Source organism: Mus musculus, chromosome 9 (genome assembly GCF_000001635.26).
Source record: "Mus musculus strain C57BL/6J chromosome 9, GRCm38.p6 C57BL/6J".
In the NCBI taxonomy this organism is placed as follows: Eukaryota; Metazoa; Chordata; class Mammalia; order Rodentia; family Muridae; genus Mus; species Mus musculus.
In genome coordinates, this window is record NC_000075.6 from 107,711,867 (window position 1) to 107,719,763 (window position 7,897).

A 7,897-nucleotide genomic window follows, 5' to 3' on the forward strand; every position below is an offset into this window, starting at 1 on the left:
TCCAGAGGTCCTGAGTTCGATTCCCAGCAACTACAACCATCTATAATCACATCTGATGCCCTCTTCTGTCATGCAGGCATACATGCAGGCAGAGCACTTAAACACTGAAATACATAAATGGTTACTGCCACTGCTATGGCTTCTAGGACCTCCATTCTTCCACAGCCCCCACCTGTCTCCTTGAAACTCTTCTGTCACCAGTAGCAGTAGCAGCAGCAAAGTCCCAAAGGCAGAATTGTAAGGGTGTGGCAGAGCTCCAAGTTCAGGGCTGGAAAGGACTGCTCTCAACTGATCTGTTTGTGTGAGGAACAGCTCAGACACAGAACAGTTTATCACACAAAGGCCTCAGGTGATGGGATGATGGGAAAGGGGCGAGGAACAAGTATTGAACCTGACTGTGTGTAGAGTGGAAGGTCACTCTAAGGTTCTCTCTAAGTGGATGGAGAGGGATGAATAAAAAACATTTTTTAAAAAGATTTGTTTAGGGCTGGCGAGATGGCTCAGTGGGTAAGAGCACTGACTGCTCTTACGAAGGTCCCGAGTTCAAATCCCAGCAACCACATGGTGGCTCACAACCACCCGTAATGAGATCTGACACCCTCTTCTGGTGTGCCTGAAGACAGCTACAGTGTACTTACATATAATAAATAAATCTTGAAAAAAAAGATTTAAAAAAAAAGATTTGTTTATTTTATGTCAATGAGTATACCATTGCCCTTTTCAGACACACCAGAAGAGGCCATCAGACCCCATTACAGATGGTTGTGAGCCACCATGTAGTTGCTGGGAATTGAACTCAGGACTCTGGAAGAGCAGCCGGTGCTCTTAACCACTGAACCATCTCTCCAGCCCATAAAAAAAAAATTTTTTTTTAATTATAAGCATGGTGGCATACATCTACAATCCGAGCAGTTCGGAGGTAGAGGCAGGATAATCTGCAATTTGTGGTCATCCTCAGCTACATAGCAAGTTGAAGGCTAACCTGAGCTACATGAGACTCTTTCAAAAATCCTAAAGGAAAAGGAGGAAGAGGAAAAGGAGAAAACAAAAAGCCCCCAATACCCAAGTACTAAGCTGGTCACAGAAGCACATGCCTATCCTATAATCCCAATGCGTCAGAGTCTGAGGTAGGGGCTGCGGAATGAAATACTGTCTATAGAAAATAAGTACTAGGGGATGTGTGGGTGGGGCTGGTGTGGCATAGGTCTTTAATCCCAGCACTCGGGAAGCCTAGACTGGCAAATCTCTGTGAAGTAGAATCTCATGTATCTCAGGCTAGCCTCAAACTTACTAGTAGCCTAGAATGACTAAAGGGAACCTCCTTTACCTCCATCTCCACAGTCAGGGATTGCAGTCTTATATTGGTATGTGGTACTGAGGGTCAAACCCAGGCAGGGGTTTGTGCATGCCTGGTCAGTCTGTCAACCAAGCTACATTCCCAGCCTATAATATAGTACTATCTGAATATAGAATATAGTTTTCTGCAAATTTGTCTTCAACTTTAGAGAGACAAAGAACCTTTAAAACCAACCCTGGTTTGATTCCAGCAGAGGCAGGCAGATTTATGTGAATTTGAGACCAGCCTGGTCTATATTCTAATGTCTAGGCCAGGCAGGGCTCCATGGTGAGATTCTATCTCAAAAAACTAAAACAAACAAACAAATGAAAAGCAACCACAAGTTGGGGGAACTCCTATTCTAACAAGGATCCTAGCTACTTACTCTAGATGTTCTTTAGTCTTGCAAAGGAAGTGGCCCTATTGTCCCCACCAGGGAATGGAGAAGTCGGCAGAGTAAAGTGGGCAGGACATGTGACCACCACGCTGAAGAGAACAGACATCTTCAGGAGTTGAGAGAAAGCCCCAGGACAGAAGACCAGGCTGTGATGCCCACCGGGAACCAAAGGCAGGTAACAGACAGGTGCTCAGGGTTTGGCAGGGTGCTAGAGCCCCAAGCCTTGATCACAAGTTCAGTATTTTGACTGAATTCAATCATTATCGAATGACTCGTGAGAGTAAGTCTGAGTAGCACCGGAGCCATTTAAAAGATAACGCGAGCCAAGAGGCCCAGACAGAGCTGAGAGAGATGACATCATACCTAGCTCAATGGACTGGCTGTCTTCACCGTATGCACCCTGACACCCAGAGTCTTCTTGTCCCCCACCCACCCATTAGCTGTTCATGTCCCCCCTCCAGAGGATGTTCTAGGGGTAAACAAAAAGTCCTCTGTGAGACCCTCAGCTCCAGGCATGATGTGCATCTTCTGTAGTTCCCACTCCAGTCACATGACAGGGTCAGGGGAGGGCATCTATGACTTGGCTTCCTGCACCCTTCTAGGTGTTCCAGGTGGGCAGGAACTGGCTTAGACCTCACCCTGGGTGATGGCATTCCCCAAAAACATGAGAAAAACTCCTGCCTCCGGTCCTCCAGCCCTTCAACCTGGCCCAAACTGTTCTCTTGGCAGCTTTTGTATCAGCTTCTCTCTCTCTAGCTCTTCCAGGCTGTTCTGTGGGAACTGCATTGCAGCCTCTTGGCCTCCCGCTGCCTATACATCTCTATCTGGCTGCCAGGCCTACCACAGGCTAGAGATGGAAGCCTGAAGATGCATTGCCCCAGCTAACCTGAGAGGGACCCTGTCCTCAGCCCTCTGCATATGAAGGCTGGACTTGGAAGACCTCAGAGACCTGCCACGCCCCTTGGACGAAGGTGGTGTCTACACTCCCTCCCCTGCACCAGTCTCCAGGGAACCTGTTTCCCGGGCCGAGCAGGCAGAGCAGGCCCTGGCCCGCCCAGCTCTGCTGGCTCAGATTTCCTTACTTTCTGGTTTTCTCATCTCCCCTGCCCCAGGCGCCACTGCCTGCTCTTTCTCGCCCAGCCCCCACCCCCGGAACTGGAACCAGTGAGGGGGAGAATTGGGAAGGGGCCTGAGAAGGGGAGTGGGGCAGCCGGTTGGGCAGCACCAGGAGGGGGAGGCAGTGAGGAGTCACCCCTGGCCCAGGGCCAGGATGAGGTTTGGTTCAACCTCCTGCCCAGTCTGCCCCAGAGGCTGGCTAGGAGCCGATCAAAAGCTGGAATGACCCACCTCCCTGGCGGTTCACCAGCCTTTCTGCCCCTGTTCCCTTCACTAGGAATGTTCTTCCCAGCTGGCTATGCCAGTTAGTGTCCTGCACTTCCTCCAGGACTGAGCCTGGGTCATCCCTTTCATCCATTAACATGGGACTCAGGTTCCCTCCTCAAGTCGGCTCGGTTCCTCTTACTAGGAACCTCTCAGGCATCCCTAGCCTCTTCCAGAACCTCTGGACTCTCATTTCTGGAGCCATCCCACATGTGGGATCTAGAATCTAGATCTAGATTCTAGAATGCATCTAGAATGTCTTTCCAGTTTCCTTCTAGATCCCTCAGGTCCCTGGGCAGAGTACCCAGAAAGCCAGTCCTTAGTGATGGTTGAATCGGAGCTTCCTGGGGTCATCCAAATACTAGGAAATCCTAAACTCGGCACATTCTTTAGACCAGAGAACTATCAGCAGCGGCTGCCCAAGTGAGTTCAGTGTGAATATTACAGAGACAGACACACAGGACTAAGATCCTTGCTTGTTATCCTTTCATTCTCTCTCTCTCTCTCTCTCTCTGTGTGTGTGTGTATGTGTGTGTGTGTGTGTGTGTGTGTGTGTGTGTGTGTGTGTGTGTGTGTGTTGGTAAGGAAAGTGGAGCTGAGAGGACCTAAGCTCGCTGGCTTTGAAGTGACCCATGACTCAGGGCCATCCTGAGCATATCCTGTTTAGACAGGGGCCATGTAGCCCTCCTGCAACCCATCAGGTCTGGCCAGCCTTCATGGGGAGCCAAGAGCCAGGCCTAGAACTCCATCCCTACCTAGCTCTGCAGAGCCACACCCCCAGCAAGAGTTGGTGTGCAGAACTCAGTGTTCCTCTGCTCCCATGGCACAGACATCTCCTCTGAGAACCTGGTCAGGGATGATGGGACAGACAGCAAAGCAATGGGCCTGCTGAGGACACCTGCCACTCTCCTAATCCTGGCCTTGCCTGCTCTGTGGGCAGTTCTTCCTTCCAACAGCTCAGGCCCAAAGCCTAAGCTAGTCTGGATTCTCACGGTTGCAAAGACTTTCAGCTTCACCTTTAAAGTGTGCAAAATGCTAGGCGAGCACAGGTTACCTCTCTGACCACCAGGTAAGCACAGATTACCTCTGACCATGACTTGTTTAGTAGCCACAGCTACCACCTCCAAGGCTGGCTTCACCTCGTATCTGACTCTGTGAAGGCCTCCTCCCTCATTCCCCCTGTTTCAATTCCTTCCTCCTACAAGCTTTCAGGGTAAGGTAGGTGCAAGGTCACGTTTCTTTGCTTACCCAAAGGTCTCCATGGCTCCTACTTTGTTGAAAGTCAAATCCAAGTTGGACATAGTAGCACACACCTATAATGCTAGACTCAGGAGAAGCAAAGAGCTGTCTCCCTCTGGTTGTCCTTGAGGAGGAGGGGGGTAGGAAAGCTGTCTTAAGGGGGTTGTCTCTGTCTCAGTCTGTCCCTACCTCTCTGACTCCTGTCCTCCTAGCTACAACCTTCTCCTTCCACACCTGGGCCCTCCCAGCCTTGGGGCCTGCATAATTCTTCCTCGAAGACACCTGCATGTGCTCACCCTTACTGACTTGTGCCCTGCGCCTGCCTCCTCAGCGGTCCCCTTCTGACCATGATGCTCCCTTTCCCCCTTGCCCTCCCCTCTCCTTTTCTCCTCCCAACATCCCTGTTTTCATGGTCAGTGGTTAGTCTGCCCCAAGAGGGCAGGCAGGTAGGTCCCTTTGTAAGTTGCTTCTCCAGATAGTGAGTGAAAGACCCAGCTGGGTTGAGGGTGCTCCATGTTCTGATCACGGGCAGGGAGCTGCCTTCCCAACCTTGGGACCTCTCCTAGCACCGGGGTGGGGATAGGCAAAGAAGGGGACTTGTTCAATGCTTCATCCATAAGAACTGGTCTCAGGAGAAACACTCCCAAAAGCAGCAGCTGCAGCGGCTAGGACTCAGGGTGGATTCTGTTCCGCCTCTACAAAGCAGAGTCCTAGCAGAGACATTTGTACTGTGAGCTTTCTAGGGACAGACACAGTGGCAGAGGTGGACCTCAGGGCTAGGAGAGACCCCAGCGGCTGACTGACAAAGTGGACCATGGCAGCCTGTGGTCTTGTGAGGTTTCTGGCTACCTCCCAGGACAGCATCTGCTGTGCACACTCCCTCCATGTGTCTGTGTGGCCCCGTCCTGGGGGAGGGGGGCCCAAGGAGGGTTCTGCAGCCAGGCTTGCAAGCTGGAATCTGGACTTACTTAGTTCCAAATGACTGGGGAATGTCCCTTCCGTGACAGTGGTGGCGGCGGTGGCGTGCCCTCCCCCTCCAGTCCCTCTCTCCCAGCAGGGGAGTGGGGCCCAGATGAAGGCAGCCCCCCATAGGGCTAGTGCACAGACACTGGGCATCAAGCCATCATGCCTTCCTCCTAAGGCCTGGCTGCAGGTCATCCTAGAGGAGGGATTGCAATTTAAGTTCACCGTCCCTTCTCTACCTCCAGAGAGCTGAGCCCAGAGCATCCCAATTAGATCCCTAGCCTCCTTGATCATGGAATCTGAGAGGCTTCCGCCAGCAAGTCCTCTGAGATACCACAGCAATAGGATGGGCCTACCAGGAACGCTGCTCCTAGAAAAACCTCCCCTTTATAGGAATGTAGCCTTCGTGCTCTTGGAGGATGCCGGGGCACCAGGTTCAATGCCAGGCACATGCGCAGGGAGCTAACTCAACCCTGGGCTCACTCTGTCCAGAGAGCTGGCTCTCCATGCTCTATGTAGTTGCCACGCCAAGTGGAGACCTTTCTGTCCAGGCAGGGCTTGGTGTTCAAGCATGACTGGGAAGAGTGGAGACCTGCACCTTTTGTGGTCTCCAGCCCTTCATCCAAGGGTGGGGGAGGGAGCCTCCATTGTATTTTTTGGAGATCTGTGGAGTCCTACGGACAGGCCTTGAACTTACTTTGGCTGTACCTCATTATATATCCATAGAACGGCAATCTTTTTTTTTTAATATTTATTTTATTTATATGAGTACACTGTAGCTGTCTTCAGACACAACAAAAGAGGGCATCAGATCCCATTACAGATGGTTGTGAGCCACCATGTGGTTGCTGGGAATAGAACTCAGGACCTCTGGAAAAGCAGTCGGTGCTCTTAACCACTGAGGCATCTCTCCAGCCCCTAGAACGGCAATCTTGAGGAAAAAGAACGTATCTATCTGATTTTGTCTGTGAATTCCAGACCTGGACCCCTTGAATATTGAGGTCCAACCTCTGAAAGAGAAAAGACTAGGACTCCCTTGAGGGTGCTGGGATATGATATGTTTTTATTTTGATTTAATTAATCGTATTTATTTATTTGCTGTAACATCATAAGTTGGCCTCCAGCTCTCTCTGCAGATGAGGACGACATGGAACTTCTGAGTTTCCCACCTTCACCTCCCCAGTGCTAGGATTACAGGCATGTGGCTACCAAGTCTGATTTTATGTGGTACTTGGGATCAAATCCCGGGGCTTCCTTCATCCTAGATAAGCAATCTATCAACTGAGCTACACCCCTGGATTTTAAAGTATTTCCCCTGGCTAATGGGAACCTAAAGAGAGCGTTGTGGTTACTCAGAGAATTGGCCCGGATTTGGCTGGATCACCGAGATGTTGCCAGATTTTTTTTTTTTTTTCAGAGAAAACCAGGACTCACTCTGCTTTCTTCTGAATTCTAACCCAACGGGTCTGCCCTGGATTTTGAGCTGGAGATACAGGCTATCTACCTGGCCCTTCTACCCTTGGACACGGCCAGCTTGGCAGATGTCCCTGCCCTCCTCTCCTTCAAGAGTGATTTAGACCTTAATCTGAGGACAAGTTTGTACAGAGCCTTAGCTTGCTGTCAGAGGAGCAGGGAGCAGCCCAGATGGAGGGATAAGAACGTTGGTGGGGGGAACGTTGGGTGGGGGTATAGGGAGGGGCGTGATTTAGTTGAGAGCAGAGAACAGATCTCAAGCCCTCTTGGCTTGAGAACCCTCAGAACAGCTTACACTTGCGGGCATTGTTCCCACCAGCCACTGGACTGCACTTAAGCTCCTCAACCTACCTACTGGGTACCCAGTACTTACCGGGTTCTTGAGATCTGAGTCCAGGGCCTTTGGGTTGTGCAGTAAACACTTCCACCACTGAGCCATCTCCCCAAACTCATGAGCCATCTCCCCAAACTCATGAGCCATCTCCCCAAACTTTTTTTCCCCAAAAAGAAGGATGATTTTTTTTATTTATAAGCATGCATGTGTCTTCATGTGTATGTGTGCACACGTGCATGTCAGTGCTCTCGGAAGGCAGAAGAGTGAATTGAACCTACCCTCTTCAGGTTGTGAGGTGCCTGATGTGGGTTCTTGAAGTGCTCTTAGCCACTGAGTCAACTCTGTAGCTCTTGCTACAGGGCTTTGATGCGCATAGATGAAACAAGCAAGAACAAGAACGCTAGAACATCCTGTGCTACCTTCATGGGCTAGCATTATGCAGCTCCACACCCAGCTGTTTCTCAGAAAGCAACGCTTTTCCTTGCTATCCTCTAAGCCATGACATTTCAGTCCTCTGGTTCTTGTCTCAGCCATGGGGCAGCCACCAGTCCCTCTCTCCAGACACCCAGTCATGTGCGAGTGGGGAGCTGCACTGCACGTGACTGCCCTGTGACTCGAACCAGGAAAGCTCAGCCCTTCTCTATGAGGTTTTTCCAGTCTCAGGGCGGCTATGGTGAGGGCAGCCTGTCACACTGGACCTGACTATGGAGGTAATCTCAACGTTTATCCCTAAGTCTAAGTTTCCCTTTCTAGGAAGGAATTGTCCTTAGCATTA

General features: G+C 50.7%; 1 long non-coding RNA gene across 1 annotated transcript; it reads left to right on the forward strand.

The window, feature by feature from the left end:
* Positions 1–1,581: 1,581 nt before the first annotated feature.
* Gm51690 lies at positions 1,582–6,049 on the forward strand. Its single transcript, XR_003948246.1, has 2 exons — positions 1,582–1,908; positions 2,490–6,049. It is a non-coding gene; the product is annotated as a predicted gene, 51690 (long non-coding RNA).
* Positions 6,050–7,897: the final 1,848 nt, after the last annotated feature.